This window comes from Anopheles arabiensis, chromosome 3, assembly GCF_016920715.1.
Source record: "Anopheles arabiensis isolate DONGOLA chromosome 3, AaraD3, whole genome shotgun sequence".
In the NCBI taxonomy this organism is placed as follows: domain Eukaryota; kingdom Metazoa; phylum Arthropoda; class Insecta; order Diptera; family Culicidae; genus Anopheles; species Anopheles arabiensis.
The window spans coordinates 13,405,001-13,428,361 of record NC_053518.1 but is presented as its reverse complement, the minus strand read 5'-3'; the positions used below and the strand labels follow the sequence as shown (position 1 = coordinate 13,428,361).

The following is a 23,361-nucleotide window of genomic DNA, read 5'->3' as shown; positions in this document are numbered from 1 at the left end:
GTCAGCTTTTAGTACGGAGTTTGACAGTTGGCGGCTGAAATCAGGTAAAACATTCTAATTGCATTGATGCAGACATCACTAGAAGCCGCATGGTGGCCGAACAAACAGACGCTGTAGTCTTCTACAAGGCCGGACGGGTTCGTTTCCTATTTAGATCGTAGTCGCTAGAACAGAACAGGACTAAGCATCTGAAGGTGGTTAGTATGGAAAAAAGAAGAGAAAGAGAGTGTGTGTGTTACGTCCCAATTTTAATAAAATATTTATGACACATTCCGACACTCCTAGTGCTGTGGCTGGCTATACTCTATATACACACACCCTTCGTTCCGAACGACCCAAAATCAAATAAAATTCCACACTCTTATCACGCCCGGTTAGTGTCAATTTTATGGCCGGCTGATATAATTGGTTCATCTGTCACATCGTGCACCGGGGGGAGGAGGAGAACTTGTGGTTAATAAAATTCCATCTCTAACTGTCATGTCACTCCCCCGTAGTCGTAGAGCTCCAGCACCCTGTTGGACTTCGCCCGGGAGCGACCAGACACACCAGAAGCAGAGAACAGGCTAGTCCCTCTCACACATCTCTCACGTCCACTTAGTAGCCATGTCTCACATTTAAATTGTCAACAATACTAACATCACCAAAGATATCTTTGGACAGTTTGCTGCTACCGAGGAGCATACACGGAATGTGGTAGAAAGCAATGAATTTCAATTTAATACACACCACGGCATAAGTATTTCGCAACATTCGATACCGACGAGAGAGAGAGAGCGAGCGAGCGAGAGAGAAAGAGAAACAGTGGACCACAACAAAGTTGGTAATGGATACAGACACAGACACACAAAACCGCCAAGTTGTTGTTTTGCTTCCCCCTCTTCCGGGTATAGAGAGATGGCCCGGTTGCGTTCTACCGACAGCCACAACCCGACTAATACGGGCGACTTCACGAGTAAATACTTCGTTAGCATCTTTATGGTGTGCCTTTCCTTGTGCTGTCTCACACTCCCGGCGTTCCGTTCCATCTGATGACATCGCAAAAGTGTGTTTTTGTGTGTGTTTTGAGCATACCGCATACTCTTTCAGGGGGTCAACGGACACGGAACTCCAAAATGACAGGATGGAAACGAGCGATCGATCGATTTTTGGCATGCCTACACACCCGCAGGACAAAGTCATGCGAAGGTGAACAGATCAACACCACCCGTTGCAAGCGAGAGAGCTTGCCTGCTTGGTGTGAAGTGTTATCACACTTTAGCGGCCCGTTTTGTGGAGCAAACGCGCCAGACACACTGTGACACCACATCGAGCACGCACGCATTTCTTCGACAGGATACAGTTTCTGTTGGGTGCGATTGGAAGGAAACGGCAGCAACACTAAAACGAAAACCAGCCACACCATCCAATGAAACGTCGAACGATAGCACATGTACACGCTTAATGGCGTTGGACGGCAGCAGCAGCATGAGATGTGCATTAATTTGATGAACCGAATTCAATTTATTATTTAGTAGTTGACGTATGGGAGAGGGCAGGAGACGCACACTGTCCACCCGATTCTGGCCCTGGCGTTCTGTGAAGCGATAAATAAACCATCGGACACTGCCAGAGTAATCTAATAAAAATTGGAAAATGTTTATTATAAATATTGATCCTGGATTGAATCACACAGCTGGGCGTAATATCGCTTTTTCCCTCGTTTTGTCTTATGTTGCTGTATTTTGCCCCCCTGCGACAGTGAATTTGTGTGTGTGTTTTTATGGCCGCACTGAAATATTCCTGCATCGATAATTCATAAGAGACCGACCGATTTGTGCCGTGATTCGGTTAAATACTAATGGCTCTGTAATGTAAACAGTAGTGTGCGGTATTTGTATGATGAATGGTCGAATGAATTTATTATTTGTTGGGAGGAAAACAGAACACAACAAAACATTACACGTTACATTTCGCTTCTGTTATTGACTTCCTCATAAGTTGTTGGGATTTATTACTATTTATGAATTACATTTCATGTTCGAATGTTGCATCAAATAAAAACGGCTACTTTATAAGACGATAAGCTTCCGTATGTTAAGCCTACCTTCAATAACACTAAGTACTATTTAACGCCACAAGACGTGCTTTGCTTTATGTAGACTCAGATCGAACGCTCTATTATTGATGTGTGTCGCACACAAATTACTGCCACGACGACAATAAAACGTTATCGAAAGGTAGCATACATACATAACAATTTCTTGTCGTATCGTGCATCCAAACAAACGAATATCAAAGGCCGTTCGACATCGACAGGGAAGTAGCCACAACACCAGTATCGATATCGGGCTCCCTGGAGCGACATTCGTTTGTCCGACCGACACGATAAACATTTCAATATTTATGCCGACACCCAGATGACCCAGATGAAAGTGTGTGTGTGTGTGTTTTTTTATTGCGACAAAGGCCTCGAAATTGATAAGGCAATAGAGCGAGCAGCAGAACAAAAGAAACACACACACACACTTTTATCTTAAACAATCTTCTACCGTTCTTTTGTACATGGCGAAAATAAGCAATCATACATCAATGTTTTCGTAAAAGCTGTGATTTAATTTCCGATTGATTCGTGCAATAAAAAAAACTGCACTTACATGAGTACGAATGCTTCCAGGGACTATTCTAGTAAGCGTTTGTACGGCAACGATAAATAGTCATAGATGCATACGATGAGCAATAAATCAAGTGAAAAATTCCTTTGAACTTTTTATCCTCAGTTCATTTCTACCTTTTTGACGAGTTGCAATTGTTTGAAAGAAATGCTACTTTCATGAGGTGGACGTTCAGGCAATTACTTTTGCATCATTCAAGTTATAATACTGACATCCACTTCGCAACCTCGAAATGCTTAGCAATGGGGCATAAAGTGCACGCATTTGTTTAATAAAACCAATATATAAATAGATCAATTTAATTCCAACATTGAAGCAAGATTGCAATATGTTCCATAACTATACTTTCTATATTTGGACTAAACTGAACAAAGAAAAGAGCTAAAGCGAAATATAAATTTAGTAAACTGCATCGTACATTAATTTCATATTACGCAAACAACTTGACTAGCCAGATAGCTCAGTATGATTTGATGATTATTACTTAATAGCCCCGTTTTCCAAATTCTTCACATCAAATTTATCTAGACGATGCTGAAAAACAATGAAAAACTTGACCTATTTCGAATGAGTTAGTTTAGTTTTTTTCGTTTCGATGTGACAATGCAACTGAGCCATAAAGAAGCTTCGTTTCGTTTAAATGTCACTTAAATGTCTCATATGCATTTAGGTGAAAGACGAACAAAGGATAAACTGTTATGGAGTACCATTTCGCAGAGCAATGCAAGCATAACAGAAACAACTCTGAATGTGATATAATGCATGAAATCGGAATGAAACAATGACTGGAGATATAACCAAACTACATGTTCTTCTTGCTCTATTTGGCTGGCGATAGATTCTACGCAAAAATGCCGGCCTTTACAGGTTTTCTAGACTAAATTTTTATCCAAGCAAGCAGGACAGTCAGTCAACCCTTGGCTACGGGGTAACGACCCATTCCAGACTTGAACCCATGACGGGCATATTATTGAGTCATTCGGGTTGACGACTGTACCACGGGACCGATGCCAAATCAAATGTTAAATAGTATATTTAAAAGGCAAAGGCTTTAAATTTTAAGTAAGAGCAACTTGAGAAGCAGCCACCGGTTCAATTACCGTCACCGATTCAACCGGAAGCATAATTGTACCAGATGCTGACTTATATAGCACCATCCATAGCAATCCAGCATGAATGAGCGGAAATCATGGCAGCCACTGATTGCAAATAGGGATGATACAACGGAGCTCCCGGGCCAGAGCTCGATAGTTTACAGACCTTCAACAGCCTCAGTTGGCAAAAGTCACGTAACCCTGCTGCTGCACGGCCGGATACGAAAGCCAAATGGAATGATTTCCGTGAGCTTCAGGTCGGTACACACCCCTCGGACCGCCATCCCATCAGGGATAAGAAAATGTTTTCCGATACGAAGATGGCGGCAGTTCTATCGAGCGACACGCTTCTGCTTACGTGTCGCCATGTATTCCCTCCCGATCAAACTGGCACCAGGGGACTTAGCGAGCTGGCTCGTGTTAGTTTTTAATTAAATGTAGCTTCTGTCAACCTTGAGTTGGAGGAGGGTGGAGGGCACGTTTTTTGTTCGTGTACGCCAGTGAATCTTTCTTGAGCGTATAATTCAGCTGACAATCATGATTTTAAAGACTTTCTTGACGATTCGTTGTGTGGTAGACGCACAGTAGCGAAGAATTAGAGACGATTTTTCAATAACTAACTCAACTTTTTATTATTCGAATCTATTATTTTTGACGATTTACTCGATAGTCCATTTACTATAATTTTTGCCGTAAAGCATAAAAACTTACAGGTTATAATGTGTTTATTTTTGCTGAACATACTGAGTATAATAAAAAAAACAAAAGCAAAAGCACAGTTTTAAGTAATAATATCAAAGTTATATGTATCAATGCAATACAAATTGATACAATATAAATACAATACAATACAACACACAATGCAATCAATCAATCAATCAATCAATTGTTTCAAGAATCAAACGAGAAACAATTCCGAAAAGGGAATGTCGAGCTATTGTTTTCTCGTTTTGGTAAAACATGTTTAATATGTTCAAAGAATTGTACCATTTTATATAAGTATTAATTTATCTGTCGACCAATATGATTGACATATAAATTGAGTTGATGTCCGATGATGATCAATCCGCCATATTCGAATTATCTTGAGCAAAATATCAGCTTACATTTACGACAATCACCGCTCAATAAGTATTGTTGCTTAATATTACATCGAAAATTCCACCCAGCACCAACACATGACCAACAGAAGCTCTTACTATAAATAAAAGCAACAAAAAAAAACGATGCAGCGTTGATACTTTCCCGTCGATCATTAGCTTAAGTGGATGGATAATCTAATCGAATAATAGAGATGCGAATTTGCTAACACCATTAGCCGGGTTTCATTAGCCGTGATTATGCTCAGCTATCGGGTTTCCATCGGATGCTACACAGCACAGACTATTGGCTCATTGTTCTGTCTGAAGCACGCAGAAGCAAGAAGGTTTCATTTGCAAGATGATTGATTAATCGTGAGAAACATTAAAAAGACACCTCAGAAAGCAATCATAGTAATTTACACTTTGAGAGCAAATAAACTTAATCCTACGAAAAGCAATCAAGAAATTGGACTTTTAAATCGAATTTCAGGCAATATTGTTTATATTAAAACTAAAACCACCGTTCTCACAATAGGGCAGTGCTATGAGAAACATTAATCATGCGGTTTTCCTACAATCAAGGGAAAATTCTCCATAAAATTACAACCATGAAACGATATTCCCGGTAATACCATTTTTCGCTTTACCTGTTGTGTAAGCAGCTCCCAGCAAATCGAGGGAGTGAAAACAGGAACGGGCAATAAACTTAACCATGACCCTCAAAATACAACGGCAGCTCGAGACGCTCTCGCTTGTGTGCGCGTTTTGTTGTGTTTGCGCTTTACCGCGTTGAGATGAAAAGCGTGTTGTTTTATTTTTCACTGCAAAAAAAGGACGTTTAGATTGATCTGGAATGCGCTTCCGTGGCAGTGTTAGTGTGTAGGACGGTCGGAGCAGTCAGTGGAAAATACACTCGAACCTTCGTGCAGCAAGACCAGCAAACATCCCCTTTTTGTATCGTAAGACACCAGGCGCCTCCATGATTCGATAGTGCGCATGATTCCGTTGCCCGTGTCCTCGAACATTTTCCCACCTTTTGGAGCTGATGCAGAGGCGTGTGGGTGTTTTAAGTTGGCAAGTGGGTACCACGTTTTTAAGTGTGTGTCTGTGTGTGTGTTTTGTAAAGCGTTATAAGAGCAGCAACCCACAGTGACTGCTATTTCCTACGAACAATCGATTACAGCGCAGCATGTTCTTACATCCCACGCACTGTAAAAGCGTCAATGAAAAAAAAAAAACACCAAGCACTGTGCAATGCACACTGGCACACTGGTTGGATGCAACGCTACAAGAGGATACGATCCTTCTTTGCCTCGGGTAAAAACAGAACACACCGGTGGCCGGAGGTATCGAGGAGCTGTTGTTGTTTTCACGGCCGCGTGAAGGTGGAAAGTTCGTATGAAACGATAGTGTGCGGTGGTGATGGTGGTAGTGACAAACGCGTTGAATCATTCAATAAAGTTTCCACTTTTCTCTCTGCACAACTGGGGTTGTTTTCCATCATCGGAGAAGAGTGCAGGCGCTGGTAGAAAGTAGAGAAATAGCTTCGAGTTTATGAAATGTGTGGGACATAATCCTTTGAAACAACGTTTCACTAGAAAGGAAAATAACAATCCCACGCATAAATAACATCAAGCAGGTTATTTTCAAAGTCTTACATCCTTTTGTAAAAAAAATGCAGTACCGAACGTTACAAAGTGATGCACAGTGAGTGAAATAATTGTTCCATTCTATAGTTATCGTAAATCGTTCTCCCATTGATGTGAATGAGGTCAAGTTATTACAGAAGAGCAATGCGAATCATTACGCGCAAAACCATTGCCAGCACATTTGGTGCTACTAATTTATGCTGATCATTATCGATTATGTTCACTGACAGTTAGCAAATTGCCCGTGTTAATTGGTTGCTTTGCTGATTGATGTGGAAACCACTGCATTTGGTCATTAAAGTCCAGTTTAGAGCACTGAATGAAATGGCCTTTTGATGGGAATTTATGAAACATAATCAACACACGAGCAGACTTGTATTTTTTTATTAGAAAATGAAAGAAAAGGATAAAAAAGGATGGTACAAAAGAAAGACTGTTCAATGTTTTTTTAGTAATTTTTTAAATTATTTTCTAAAATAATGGTAAAGCCATGGAGGATTTATGATGGCACTTTTGTAACTTTTCCACTAATCGAATAAAGCAGCGTAAACGATTCTTCTACAGAACCTTTCAGAATGTTGTCCTTCCCCAGGCCTTATGGACATGTCACGTTTCATTTGCAGTGTCATAGACCCGTAAAACCATGATGACAGTCTGACAAGCGAATAACGATACCGTGAAAGTTCTGCTCTGCCAGACCTGAAAATAGATTCATTCTATGTGCTGTCCAGAAACAGAGACGTCCATCAGGCATATTATTCCATACGCGGTATTTAAGAAGAAAAGAAAAAAAGCAAGAAAACTAACTACAATTTATTATTTTTTACGACACTCTGCTATAGCTTGTATGTCACCGTTTGAGGCTTTAAAAAGAGCTTGAAGCATTGAAAAACCTCGCTGACATCATGCTAATAAAATGACACCCTTCAATAACGAACCGATCCAGCTAAGCGCTGTCCTCGAGAGTGAATCAATACTGACGTGTGAAATATATCATGCTGCTTCACGGATGAATTAAATTGTGAACCATTCGCCTCTTCCAAGCCGTCGAAGCAGTTCTTCGCCCAGTGTGCGTTTGCCTTAGAGGTGACATTGTCACATCTGTTGGTCGATCCAGCCGCAAGCTGTCCTTTCTCAATAGTATAACCGCAAAGCACTGTTGAAGCCTAAAACCGTGGGACAAATATGGATCCCTTTATTCATCCCTGTAAGTGCTGCCCCTGCTATATTTGGATGGACGCTCTTGGAAAACATTTAATCACACTGTTCGAGACATAATCGCCAAATCGAGTTATTTTCGTTTCACTGCTGGGGCAAGCACCTCCGGCAGCGCACAAGAAGGTTCAGTTTCCCAAAGTTACGTCCAAATGCGTCATGAGCTAACACGCGATCTGATGATACCGTCTTCTATACTGCGTCAAATGGTGTGTTTGTATGTGTGTGTGTGTCTCATTTGTCGTCGACATTTGTTAATATTAGGGCAACTTGTGATACACAGTTGGAAGTTTTTGCTTAATTTTGTTGCCATTTTAAGAGGCTGCGCCTAAATGCAAATTAAATGGAGCATCAGTTTTTGCACCCCAATGCGATATTATGAGTAAACTAGTAGAAGTTACATGTTTCATGATACAATTCTATAAAAAAGAGCTAAACATTATATACAAAATATTAAGAACAATCTTCAAAAAACGCAAAAAAGCTAAATATAATTTAAAGGCAAAAGTTTAAACTATTACAAGCTGTTTCAGGAATTCTCATAGCTGTTGGACACTTTATTGACTCTTTCATACGCGAAATTACCTTAATGTAACCTTGTTGGACAAATCTAATAGGAATTACCATAATAGGATAAGAGAGTCCAATTTCCATCATGTGAAGTTCACTTCCCATATGAAAGAGTCAAGGAAGAGTCTCACAACTATGAGAACCACTGGAAAACCCTGTATTGTAACTCTTTAAATGGTTTGTTATATCAATCAAGGATAATAGCTCTCTCCCAACATTACCCGCATAAATTGTATAGCTACATCTGGACTTTAATGAGGTTGGTCCGCATGTGATTAAAATTTGACGATTTTTTCAACCATTCACTTTTACTGAAGAGTTGAACCGTGTAAAGGCCGGAGGTACATTGTCCGTACTCGCTAGTGTAATTTTGATTTTAACTAGCGCATCTGGCGACGTCTGGTGGAAACTGTTTTTTAGTCATCGAGGGAATGGTCGTGCCAGATCTCAAATTTAAGTAGGGTTTTCACCATTTTTTATGCGAAACACATTCACATATCAATTACAAAGCTTTTCCAGTCCAGTTTAAGTAAAAAACATGGAAAAACAACATATTTTCTAAAGCGACTCCAAATTGTTTGGCAAAATGCTTCGGTCAGCCGCCGCCAGATGCGCTAGTGAAAATCTAAATCACACTAGCGAGTACGGACAATGTACACGGGCTTTAAGACAAAAAAGATCACCAGTATAAAACCAATAATAGCAACTTCAAAAAATACAAAACGCGTATCATCATTATACGTAGATAACAAAACAACATGCTTCCTTTACATCCCTATGCCGGCAACCGAAACGAGGTTACACCGTGGTTTAAGTGAATTAATCTATTCCGTCCCACATTTGCACTACTTTACACACAACCTTCAGCACCGTGTCACAAAAGAAGTACGATAACATCCCCTAGGATAATTTAAACCATCGCCCAATTGTACCATCACCATCATCATCATCATCATCAACAGCACCATTATTATGATGAGTGTTCTCATTTCTATGGCGCGGGCATACGCATTCGTATCGTCACGACTGGTGACATTTATTTTTGCGCTTCCCGTCTCGTGTCTACAACGCGCAAAAGAATAAGGGCACGATACTGTGAAAGCGTTTTAACTGTTTTGCAAAACAACTACCTATTTGCACCACACGCACCAATACGCAGCAATAACGACTCAATACAGCGCGGGCAGTGAAACGCACTAGAATCGCTTAGACGGGGAAAAAAGCGACACGACATACGCGAGTGCAATTAAAATGGCACGTAACGCAATTGAAACACGCACCTTTGCTCCACCATAGACGCATCATCACCACTACTGGGCGCAGAAGTAGCAGCAGCACATTATGTGCGCCAATCATGAATTCGCTCAGTACGTGCTGCTGTGCGCTCCCGTTTTTATTGGATGTTCCGTGCGGGAGGTAGGACCACACAGTTGGTCGGGTGTGTCACCATATTACAGCGGGTGACATTCCCACACACACACACACACACACACACACACCACACAAGTGGCAGTGGAAGGAGTGGAAAGGAAAGGGTAAGTAAACAAACTACCAAAATAAACAACATCAGCACAAGAGTGTCAAACGCACACATACAGTAGAGGCAACGACGGGCGCACTACTCTCGTCGGAAATGTTTATTTTTATTGGTCCTCCCGAAACCAACGAAACCCTTCGGGGCGGGAGGGCATGCAAAGGAATAGAGTAACAACAACAACAACAAAAAAGGTAAAACCTTGCTTTCATTGCATGTCACGTCGAAATCGACCAAACCCCAAAAGGCCAAATGGCCGGCCGGCTTGGGCTAGCGCTCTTCGCTCTTAATGGGTTGGCTTGCCCAGCTGAGAGCCAAGCTAAAAAGAGAATGCAAATATTCTTCCACGAAAAAGGGGAAAGCTACACATTGCTGTCCTCAAATCTGCATGAAAATTTCCAGCTTCACACATCAATCTTTCAAACTTATCTAAATTAGTTGATACATTTTCGATAAGAACTATCGTAAAACAAATAAAATCGTCTAGCTTTTTTCCCCTTTAAATTGAATGCATGCCAGTACGAACGCCCACAAACCGCTGGCATCGATAATATCATCAGCGAATGCACATAGCTTTGCATTTTCCAACACTGCAGGCGACAGTCTCGTCGGAAGTCTCTCATTCTCTTCTCCTTCACCGTCCAGCCAAGCTTGCAATTGCATTGCTGGCGAAGCACGAGAGAGCCATTCCGGTTTTGCACTGCTTTGTTGTTGCGCTGAGTTTAGAAACAATAACAAAAAAAAATGTAAAAAATGCATAATACAACCCGAGTCGACACAACGGCGCAACGGAAAGGGTGCATGCTGCAGTTTGTTGGATGTATTGTTTTTAATGCTTACCCCTATTGGAGGCCGTGATTAATCAAGCGGAAGACGCCACTGACGACGAACAGACAGTCATCCCACCACAGCTGAGGGCATGGTGACACACCATGAACACAAAGGAAAGTGAAACCATTACGGTCCAAGGTATGGCCGTTAGAATGCGCACGGATTTGTTGTTGATTATTAGAGAGATAGTAAGATAGACGACACCCACAGAAAGGATAGCCTGTTTCTAAGTCATTTATGAAGAAAGAAAGGAGATGAAAATGGTTCAGAAAAGTGTGCATCATAGGAAGTAGTTACAGGAAGTAAATATGTTTGAACATAATTAAATGTTTTAATTGTGTTTTTATTTGAATAATTATGAAATGTTAATGAAACCATGGTCAAATGTACTCTAAACAAAATTAATGATTGAATTTTGAATGAATATATTCAATAAAACCAAGATAATTCAATACACCAATGATAATATGTTTCATGTTGTTTACTTCTTATTATTGCATAGTATTGATTTCCTAAATTGTGCTGTAACTCCTCAACACGTTAGTAATTAGCTCGCTATTTCATTTCAACATTTGCTACTAATTATATAAACACCATTGCTTGATGGTAATAAATTCAACGAAATTTACGAAAGCTTTACCATACGGAAAGACCAAACTATTTTCTGCACCAAGGCTTTCTCTCCTTAAAGCTAGCGTCGTTACATGCCCACACCAAGCCAAACGCCATACTAACTCCGTCGGTGTGCGCGTCACACTCGAGAAAGCCTGGATTGTGTGTGTGTACTAGCATAGCCCGCGACCTTGAACATTTTTTACACTCACACCCCCAACCATGTGACTACACAGCATCTGCTGACTCTCTGGTCCGAAAGGAAAGCACCAACCAATGCTCTGTTACATAACGTACTTTCCCCCCCCTGTGCTGCGAATCTACCGAAAACGCGAGAGAAAAACGAGTACACACTCTGGTTGCATATGGCAAGGGCAGCGTTGGCACAGGAAGGAAAAAAGCCTTGAAAGTACCCCCACAAACCCGAAGCATGTACCTTGAGCCTTCTTTTTGTGTTATTTTACCGCCCAAAGGATAGGGGAAGGTAGGGATTTCAGTTACGGTTCGGTCAAAGAAAATTCCCACAAAAATTCGACATTCTAATGGCATTCTTGCGCACCACCGGCTTGCGAGTTTCGGGTTGAGTTCTAAATACATAAGAAGTAAAAAGGAACGTAGAAATAAGGGAGCGAGACGGCTGTGTGTAAAGGAGGCGGGTTGGTTCACAACCAACAGGTATGCAGAGCAATTTTGCCAAACATTTTAGCAGAAACAAAATAAGAAAAACGTTTGCCGGAAGTAGCATTTGTATCCAAAATGGGTTTAAAAATAAGCAAAATAGTAATGCGAAAAAAGACATTTAACAGTGTTTTCCATATTATGTTATATTTGTCTCTACTTATATGATCTCTAACCAAAGGCAATTTTATATTCTTTCATAAGATTTAGAAACAAATATAAATGCAATATTGAATTGCTTCTTTTGATTTCACCATTACAAATCATCACCATACAACCAAAACAAAATGTCCAAGGTATGTCCTATTATATTGAAGAAAATCTAATACAAAAGGAAAGTTAAAGAAAAGCTTGATAGATAAGCAGGCAAAACAATGCTTATGCACACCATTTCCAATTTAATGTAAAATGTTAGATTAGAAAATTATGAAAATAGATTCATTATTTGAACATTTTGTGCTGTTCATGGATCTTATAAATTGTGTGCACAATACGGTCATTTCGGGGCTCAAACCCATGACGGGCATGTTGTTAAGTCGTACGGGACTGTACCACGAGACCGACCCGACCGACAATGTTACATTGATCAAATTGAATATGCACAAACAAATAGTGAAATTAAAAAATCCTCTTTTAAAGCACAGCTAATTTATTTGTATAATTTGCAAAATAATTAAAAAAATGATTGAACATATAAAATGCAAGTTCTTACTTACTTACTTACATCTACAGACAAATTCTTTTTAAAAATGCACCATTAGGTATGTAAGCAAGTATATATTTGTACTATCTCAATCAATTTGGTGAATCAAATCAAATTGGTGAATATTTGATAATAGTACATGACTTGACCCGGCTGACTTGTACACAATTTATTACAAATTCAATGTTTTGCGAGGTCACAACAAGCAACATCTTGTTTACTACAAGCATTAGTAAATAAGTTTAAACCTTTGTTTTATTCAGATGGAACGGGCCAGACAATAAGTACTAACTTTCAGGTCCCTGACAAGGATTGCTTAAATCTAACACTATAAATTTACGACATAACTCATACTCCTTCGAACGACAATTTGGTGATTAATCAAACTCAAACTACCACCAACTATCTAACTACGCCGTTCAAAATATTCACGATACCTTTCCAAGAACACACATACATCCCTTACCGCATAAGCTAGTCTACGTCAGTAAAGCTCATCAATTATCGTTTCCATAACATGAGTAGCAGGTATCGATTGAACATCCTGTAACCTATGACGGATTAACTTCGTGGCCCTTTCTGCCCACCAAAATGCGTAATATACCGCATGAATGAGCGGAATTTTGCCCCCAGCTTGGTGCCCTTTTTGTTTCACTCGCAATATTCCATTCAAGGCACCGCAACTTGACGCAAACACCGAACACACGACAACACACCAAAATGTAAATTAAGCTTCACGAAAGGCGCCCCGCTTTCAACAGCATCGGTAAAAGAAATTAGACGAAACCCATCTCCTTCCATCCGCCCCCAAACACCACCATGAATCGTTGCCCTTGAAGCTAATTAAATTTGGCACCCCAGCAATGGCAACAGTGACCGACCGCGATGTGTGCAGCAACAACACGCTCGCGTAAAATTTATACACCAGCTCATAGAAGCTCGAACAATCGGGGAGTCGTTGTCTGGTTTTCCGCTGGTTCAGAAACCTCTCCACGCTCCACGAATTGAACAACTGTTTCCACTTCCACTTAGTGACAAGTGTTCGAAGAGTGGAACGACTTAAAAAAAATAGAAAGGATCATTGATAAGCACGCATCTCACTTGCTAAACGCGGCTCACACACATTTACTATTCCTGCTACGGGAATGCGAACACACACATGGAGGTACATGGGATACACACTACACCCCATTGGCAATTCATATTAGCGAGTAAAGCGCTTACAAATTTCCGTCCAATTAACACGCAACCGTTTGTTGACAACAAATTGCTCTCCGTCTCTCTGTTCGTGCCATCAAATAGACATGCTAAATGTAAGTAGTTTACGTCGAAAAATAACAAAAAAATATACATTGTATCATGGTATCATCATTGTGTAATTGAGCTTTATATGGGACTACGGTTCTTACATGCATTTTTCAGCAATAATTGATACATTCCTTTTTTTAAATAAACTTAACTTTTTCTTTTAATGTTAAACGTATTAGTTTGATACGCAAAAGAACTCTGATAAGGGTAAGATGATTAAAAGATCCCACCAAAGCTTAGAACACATTCTTCGCTTCCGAAATCCGAAACGATGTACCTCCTGAATCGCACTGAATTGCTAATGTCAATGTAATTATTATGGCGCAGTATCATGATGATCCGTACGCGGAACCTGAGCAATTTGCATAAAATTTAGCACTAACGATCATACGACCCTCGCACTGAGCCGATGTTGTGAAATCCTTTCCTTCTGCTGCTACAACAGAGCACACGGCCTGCCGTCTTATGCGTTCGTTTTCTCGGCGGCATGGTGTGGTGGTTCTATCGTAACCGTACAGAACGCACACACCTCATGCTGCTCTCTCTCTGTGACGCATTATTTACTGCGTACATAGGTCAACGAGCGTTAGCCGGAGTTTGTACCAACACCAGGAACAAACAACCATGGCATGTGTGTTTACTGCGGAAGGAATCGTACGAACATATGCTCGTTTCGCCGCGTACATGGGCGGGTTTTTGCATTACGATTGAGCCGTGTGTACAATCGAACGTAAAACCAAAGCGCACGATAGAGGCATAATTCGTGTCTCCGCCGGACTGTTCCCATTTATGAGTGGATCCGGCAGCTGCGAATGCTACAACCGGCGCTCTGCCCATTGCTTATCAGCAGTTATTGGCAACATCGCCCAGCTGGAGCACGGTCGCGACTGAAGTTATCAATTCCGAAGACGATCGCCTATTTTCGTCATTACAATGCTAGCTGCAAAGAAACATAACTCTCAACAAGTAAATAAGGGAAAACGGGGCAAAATGGGCACCTTCTATTTAAGCATTATTTCACTACAAAGATACATTCCAATGCTCAAAATGTATTCATTGGAGTGTTTTATGAACACCATGTAAGTTGTATAACCCTTTAATAACAAAAAAGAAGAAACATGTAAAATAAGATATAGTAGCAAATTAATGTAATTTTTGCCACTTCGAAAATAAGCTTAAACCAATGTCACAGGGATGCGTGGAAGTTTTACATGATATATTTTTAAAGATATTATATTTCTACACAATTTGTCTGAAAAAAACAAGATGATTTAATGCGTATTTTTACTAATATAACAAAAAAAAATACTTCACGTGGGGCAAAAAGGACAGGTACGCTTGGGGCAAAATTGGTAGATGTTTTTGACATATGACGCTTGGTGAGGCTATGGTGTTGTATTTGTCCCAACAATAATGGTAACAGGCACAGCTTCAAAACATTCGAATTTGTATATTAAAACGTCTAAAAACTGTTTTATTTTGATAGCAAAATTTTGGAAGAATTGTAAGGGCTCTCCTGAACAGCAAAACAAAAGAAAAAGGACGAGATTACATTGCACGAAACGTCGCAAAAGCATAGACCATTGCCTAAGCGCAATTGTTGTGGCCCATATTGCCCCAGTGTTTTGACGTTTCACAGCTTGTTTACATCTGCCCATTTCGCCCCGCGTGTCAAAATAGCTTCTCGTAAAACATCAACTTTTATTTTACACATATTTCATGTTATTTTCAGTCTATGTGGCAATTTTAAACCATAGATAAATGGTGGAGGCATATAATAATGTAAGAATAATTTGTGTTTTGTGGCATATTAAAAGGAATATTCTGTATACTGCCTAACATGCCCATTTTGCCCCGCTTTCCTCAGCAACCTTTCGCGGCGTTGGGGTTAAAGGCCACACACTCTCTATGCTTTGTGACTGACACCACTTTGACAAAGCAATAACGTTCGCAAGCTTATCATGTTACGTCTGTGGCCTTGATTATTTGCTTAGTTAAAAGGCAATTCGAATATTGTGTTTCGTCAGTTCAACTGAGCAAATTAAAGGATTTTTTCAAAGGAAAGAGGTATGTAATCTTACTCGACATACCCAGATATAGCTATATTTACAAGACGACTTGCCAAGAAGCAGCGCATTGAGCTAAACTACTAGAGTAAAGCAAAATCAACATCAAAATGTTACAGTAGCATGTTAACTCTCAATCGTAACGACAACATTAAACAAGAAAAGGTTCCACCATTTGTTTACTGTGCATATTTTCAAAGAAGCGCCACGGTGCGAGGCGCGCACCCGCCGACTGTTACCCAATCGCTGTGGCTTATCTTTTTCCCACCACAAAGCCTTCAGTGTCAGTGAAAACACATTTGATGACATACCGCGACGAGAGATAGCGACGATAGTAGGTGCCGCCGTTCGCCGTTGGACGAAAATCAAAACCAAATTCCCATTGCGCTCAGGCGATACCGGAGTCGAGATTAATTGGAAAGGGCAACACACGATAAGGGGGCGGAATGGTTGGCATGGTCTAAAGCTCTGTTTGTTTTAAGCGTAGCAGAGATACCATGTCACACTCATCGCAGCACCGTGAGCTCTATGTTTTTGAATGAACTTTAGCACTTGCGCAATGTTATGCGTAGAGCACGTTTTACGGAGCATATAATTTAGTCGGAATGAAAGCCCGGAACTGGAAGCATTACTAAACAAAAGCATTGACCATGCTGGGGCTGTGTATGTTACGATCACATTCCTTACAGTTCCATAACAAAGTTCAACTGATTTCATCTGATCTACAGTGCCGAGATAAGGCCCCGGTGTGAAGTGCCCACCTTCCATACATTTTTTTAGCACCAAAGTCACAGTTGGACCGGTCAGGGTATTACACCTTCTGCATTGGATGTAACAGAAACCGGTACCGCCATAATGATGACGGTGGGGTCTACTCTGTTGGTCTAGTTTTTCCAGCCATGACCGCCGTGAAAGGGAAATAAATCCACACGTGACATGCGGCACAAAACCTTCCTAACCTCTAAGGCTCTTCTCGCGTGGCAGCACCGCCTTGTGTCAGTGTATTGACGGGTGGCCGCGTTACAACAACCGCAGTGGGGGACAGAAACCCCCCACTCTGCCACCTCCGTTCGCGCTATCGCATTACAGCTGGCCAGGTCTGTTTGTACAGAGAGCATCAGCAACTCACAATTTGTCAACGGGCAATTGGGCCGAGAGGGGGTAGACGTGTGGGCTTCTAAAAGTAGCTCGCAAAGCCACGTGACCTCTCTTCCTCTCTCTCTGTCTTTCTCACTATATCCGGAACGCACTTTCGGGGGGGGGGGGCAACCTTACGTTCTGGGTCGCACGGTTGTCATGCAATGCCTTCTTTTTCCGCAGCAATTTAGGACTGGGCCTTTCCCGCCGCACCCGTCCCTAAAATGGAAGAGCAATTTTGTGTGTGTTCAGTCAAATCAATGATAAAGTTTTCGCAAACAATTAATACCCGCTGGTAGTTTGTTCCACCGAGCGACATTTCCGAGTGGGTCTCCAATTTCCGAGCACACAAACGTAATTCGCGTAACATCCATTGGATCCACAGCCCCACTTGGGAGGCCGAGGGTTAGCGGCGTTCGTTACGGTCGTTGGCGTCCGGAGGCGTTTGTTGCATTGCCGATTTTTTCCACCCACATTGCAATTGCGTGGAATTAGTAGTTTGTGTGTTTCTCGCTTTAGTTTGTAAATATCGATAGTTTTTGCTTTTTTGATTTGCGCCCAGCGTAAACAACAATCGCCACATTGTTGTTATGTCATCCGGTCGAATCGACAAACGCGTCGAATTGAATTGTGCAATGCAGTTCCTACTATTTACCTGAACAACACGCTGCCTTCCCGCTGCTGTCCTGTCGCGTACGTTTCCCGGGGGTGGGAAAAGGTCTATGACGACCCGACCGTCCCCAGCGATGGAGCAGACGGCAAAGTCGACGATGATGCTGGCGCACGAACGGCCATATTTGATTCTGGCTGTCGCTGACTCTTCGCACGCTTGCTGTTGTCGTTTTTGCTTCGCTCGATTATGTTTACGCAAAGGAAAAGATACCTTTCGCCGGTGTTGATGTGTGGGGAGAAAGAGTTTTACACGTATTTTTTCTCGCACAGACACCGTTTACGCTACGTCAAAAAGCACACACACACACTAACACAAACGTGATTGCTTTTTTGCACAATTTTCTTTTTTTCCCAGCGACAACACAGCAGTGTCGGGTTTGATTTTCTTTTTTCAAGTTTCACCACACAATTCACAGATCACTAGATGGCAGAAGGACAAAAAGGGGAAGGTTGTAAGAATATGCATTGCATGGTCGTAAATCAACTGAAAGTGCACTGCGTTCAACTGGAACTTTGAAGCTGCTACAAAGCGACCACCGTTTGCAAATAAGAAGACCTTTGCGGCTATCACACTCCATACACTTTGGTGCATATATTTTTGTAAGCATTCTTTGCACTGAGTAGAAAGACTCGCGGTTGTGGCTGATGCTATTTTACATCGCGAAATGCTGACGGACTTATTTTCTCCGCGTAGTTTGACCCGGCCATCAGACACACATTTCCTTCTCTCCATCGCTCTTGCTATGGCTTCAGCGCAGAGCGGAGTTGAGCAAATGATCACCAAACGTGCTATTGCTCAATTTCTTCCGCTCTTCAAACGCTCTGGCGCTCTCTTGCTGGTGTGTGCATTGCACACGTCAATACAAGACACACAGCTGTGAGGCGAACGGAATGAGAGCAAAATTCCTAACAAACAAAAAAAAAACAACCCTCCGTTCCGATGGAAAATAAGCGTGGGCTTCGGAGAAGGTGTATTTCGCAATGCAGAAAGAGCAGCAACAGCTCCCATGGCCAGCCGAGATGTTGTTTTTGAAGGCTCTTCCAAATACGATCTAATACCGTCCGTTTTATCGGAACGGTTAGCAAGAGACATGAAAAAACTTTCCCAGCAAACTCCTACCTACTCGCATACCCCCTTCTTGAGCGAGGCTAAGACCATGGTTGTGTAATTGTAAGTGTCTCTTGAGGTGACAAACTCGGTACGTCAGCAGATATCGTTCTTCAACCACTCACTTATCTCTCGCCCACTTGTTTTTTTTTTGTTTTGAATGCTTTCGAAAACAAGGACACAAACGAATATACTTTCTTTTACCATCAAACTACCCAACTTCACTCCATTGCATCACTGTGCAACGAAGGAACCTTCGCTACTGAGACCCTGGCGCTGGAGTGGCCCCCATACACACACACACATACACTCACACACGTACGCATACCCTAATTCTTATAGTTTCCCTATGCGTGCGATGAATAATTTCGTACCACGGGGCTTATTACACGCACTGCTCCATTTCCCGACTTACATCCAAGGCGGAAATGCATTTTCCTTGACATCCAACAATGAACACGCACTCGCTATCGCTCTACAAGGCGAACAATCGAATTACCTAAACGCACCTCCACACTCGCACACTCCCGCCGTTCCCACAACCGAGGAGATGCGTGAAATCGTCACCTCCGCCGAATATTGGGCAGCAGCACAGCCGTTGCCCACAACCACCTCACGTCTCACACCGCACGGGGCAGTGGACTGTTTTGCACCATTTTCACCAAATTTTCACGACCAGATCCGCAAAAGACGAACGCACTTTTCTCTTTGCGACGGAGAACAGCTACGACATCGAAAAGTGCACACAGAGAAAGGTGAGTCGAAACGGAGAGGTACCGCCATTTCAACCTGGTTTGACAGGACACAAAATGACAACTGCCCAACTGGGAGGGTTCGATCAACACACATGCTTTTCGTTAAATTTCGTTAAATGTGCCGCATGCAAACATACAAAATAAACGTTACCGAAAATGAATGTTTGAATTATTTGATGTTTTTAATGCATTGAAAAAATTATATTCGGGTAATACTCAAACTGTGCGTAAACTACGTGCTTAAATGTACGTTATGTACAAACAAATGGTTTATGAATAGTTCCGGCTTCATATGAATAGTAGTGCAGTCCGAACTCACTGGTAGAACTTCGATTCCATGCCTAACTATTGAATATGTGCTTTTTAGTTTGCACGTTTTTCCATACAAAAAAATCTAAAATTTTCCTCGGCATACCATGAGATTTTTGTGAATTTTTCAAAAACCATTTTCCCATACAAACGCATGCTTTTTAGTTGAAGTGTCAGCCAAATATTAACTAGTAACTAAAAGCGTTCAAATATTGAATTCTGACTGTATTATCTCCGACGAACCGAAGTGACACTTTGAACAAAATAAGCTTCAAAAGTTGTGCCCATATTTCGAATAAAAATAACGGTAAACACGCCATCTTGGAAACATATAAAATTATTTTTCTGAGTGTTTTGGACAATTATTTGTACATAATTTTGCCTCAAGCCGCTATCAATACACCGAAAAAAAAATCCACCGTAACGAAAAAGTTTGACAACCGAAAAATAATGCTTCTTATTGTAAACAAACAAAAAGTGAGTTTTGTTTTCTTTAATTTTGATGACAAAATCACGAAAACTTAAGTTTAATTTGTGTTACATTGCTGTTTTGCACTGCATAAGTATTTCGATAGGATTTCGCTCGCCAACGGATGGACCAAAATCGGTTGAGAACGTTACAATGCGTTACCGCGAGGCCACATGAGGTGAAATATACAGCGAAATGAACTATTTGACAGGTGAAATATCTGACAGATACAGCTAAAGGGTTGGGGGAGACACAAGGTCCGCTTTCGAAATTCTATTAAAACTAATATATTTTTAGGCAAAACATTCCCTAATTGGAAGAAATTATGAACTGTTGACTGAAAATTGACGAAGTACTCGATATTGAAGTTATTCAAAGGATTTAATTACGATTTTGTGCACGTTATTTGTTTACATTGCACATCAGCTGGTTGCTGTGATGCTTTATCCGTCAGATATTTCGCCTGTCAAATAGTTCATTTCGCTGTATATTTCACCTCATGTGGCCTCGCAGTTACAATCTATCTGTGATTTTTTTTTCGTTACGATGGTTTGTCGGTGTGTCTCCCAGTGGCCTCAGTCTTCCTTCGCAATTTGTAAATGGAAATATTGTTTACATCTAAGCAGCCGCGAATAGAGCTCATTTTGACAGAAGTGATTGCCTCAATGACAAACGCAAGTGTTTTTTTTACTGTTTGATTCTATAGTGCAAATCAACAATTTAACTAATATTAAACTTAAGTTTTCTAATTATTCTCATCAACATTGAAGAAACTAAAACTCCGTGTTTTAATCACAACAACATGCATTATTTTTCGGTTCGGTTTTTTTAGATCTTACTGGTAGCGGCCTTAAACTAAGACATGCTATGTCAAAACTATCGTAGAACATTTATCGCGGCTATATCTTGAATCGCTGGCTCTACCTCATACTGGTTATCTACCGGCTTTTCGATTGCTTGCTAAGCTAGATAAGCTAAATAATAGATAAGCTTTTTAGGCCTAAATTTTTCTAAACATTTACTAGTTTTCTTACAATTGAAATGAAGGTAATGAAGACACACTTAAATATAGTAAAGTCAAACCTTACTGGATGGAATTATTATACGTGTAATACGGGTTAATGGATAGTCCAAAGGGCGAAACATTTTGAGGAGGAAAGAGCCAAATCACTATTCTACTGAGATAGATAGGTTTAGAAAATATTGAAGAAAATTTTAACAGAACGATTTCATTCAGAACACTTTGTGAGAACTTTATCAATTCTGACATATGAAGAACTGATCGTAAATTCCTCGATTGTTCTTCATCCGTTCTTCGTTTAAAATGTTGCTTTTGAAATTATTATGCACAAATACCTTCACGTTTGGTGTAAATGTAGCTTCAGGCCATTTGCAATTCAACGAAAACTTCAACTTCATTCACGATTTAACGAAAATCATGTACGAAGTGGGCAGGTCCTAACCAACATAGCTCCGCCTTCTTAGATATCATGAAGTTGTGCGAGCACTTATGAATAAAATAGGGTAAACAACTCCACACAATTGTTGTGCGAATTGATTGCTTGATTTGAGTTTGCCGTACGCGGACGACGTAAAGATAGCAATGGCTGATATTCAAAGTGGAAAGATGATAATGAATTTCTCCACTACTAACGAAATCATCTTTTTTTCTGAATTGATGTCCAAACAGCTGTAGGTTTTAAATCCTAATGCGTTATTTAGTCCAATGGGTCATACTTTGAAAGGAACGGACTGCCGTGAACTATTACTCTGTTGCTACTCGAACTATTGCTTGATTGCATCGTGTGTGCTGCTCTGCACATAGTTCTTCATTATCATGGAATGTTTAAGATAAACCAAAACACAAAAAGTTGAATCTTTTGAAATTGGAAATGATGCTACTAAATCACTTAACACTATCAACAAGCAGTAAAGCATTCCCGATTGTGGTAGAACGGTAGGGGAAAAACGGACGAACGTTGAAGTGAAAAATGCAGCAAAAGCAAGTAGTTTCGGCAAAGTACGGCTCACGAGCGGCTTGCGGCTCTTTGATTTCTTGATGACGCCTCCTATCGTTCATATGTTTTACAAAACTTTTACCCATTTTAACTCTTCGATAATCTATTTGGCTCTTCACGTGGAACTCTACGAACATTTTTGTAGAAATTGGCTCTTTCGGTCGAAGCAATAGCAAAACATTCTGGTTAATCTTGTGTTATCAAATTAGCCAAAGGATATTTGACTTCGTAAACGCAACCCACAACAAAACGGCCACAACGAACTAGAGCAGCTATAAGTGGTGAAAAGAGCATTGATTTGATTTTATTTTATTTGTTACGATTATTATATGATATTATATAGTTGAATTATATTTTGTTGTTTTAAAAATCATTTTACTTATTCAACATAAAATCTATTACAAGCTAAAAATGCATCAGTTTTTAATTATGTAGCTAAGTTTATTAAATGCTTTGAATATCTAACACTACATATGTATTTTTGCAGTATGAAAACTTATACATAACATTTTAACATAGTAAAGCATTTGCAACCGAGCAATACTCAAACTTTTTTTTAAAGATTTTTCTTTCTTTTTATTCATCCGATTATGTGCAACGATTTTTCTATTTTATTTTAGCCTAAACGAATGTCAGCAAACTTTATACTCCCAAAAAAGAACAAGCTTAGAAGCTTTCTCGTCATTGAAACATTGGCCTTTTCTTAGCCTTAAAAATGTCTTTTAAACAAAACACCACAAAGCCTTGAGAACGTAGTAAATACTTAAAAATGCCACCATCTCTCCCCCGAAAAACCACATACCGAGGTTTTAAAGGTATTTCCATAGCGTTCATTTTGGGTTTTTTCGGGGGGGCCACAAACGTTTTGTAAACTTTGGCCCGAAAACTTACACCCAA

General features: G+C 40.6%; 1 protein-coding gene across 5 annotated transcripts in view; it reads right to left on the bottom strand.

Moving 5' to 3' along the window:
* Window positions 1-19,687, bottom strand: part of LOC120904920 — a 36,350-nt gene extending 16,663 nt beyond the window's left edge. Inside the window, exons 1-2 of one of the 5 annotated variants that reach the window (XM_040315422.1) lie at window positions 19,614-19,687; window positions 17,789-18,225 (exon numbers count right to left, since the gene is read on the bottom strand). The gene's annotated coding sequence lies outside the window, so the exon portion shown is untranslated. Of the gene's footprint in view, window positions 1-17,788; window positions 18,226-18,361; window positions 18,524-19,328 lie in introns of those variants that run through there. The other 4 variants (XM_040315419.1, XM_040315418.1, XM_040315420.1 and 1 more) reach the window with 4 other exon arrangements.
* Between the last annotated feature and the right edge of the window lie 3,674 nt (window positions 19,688-23,361).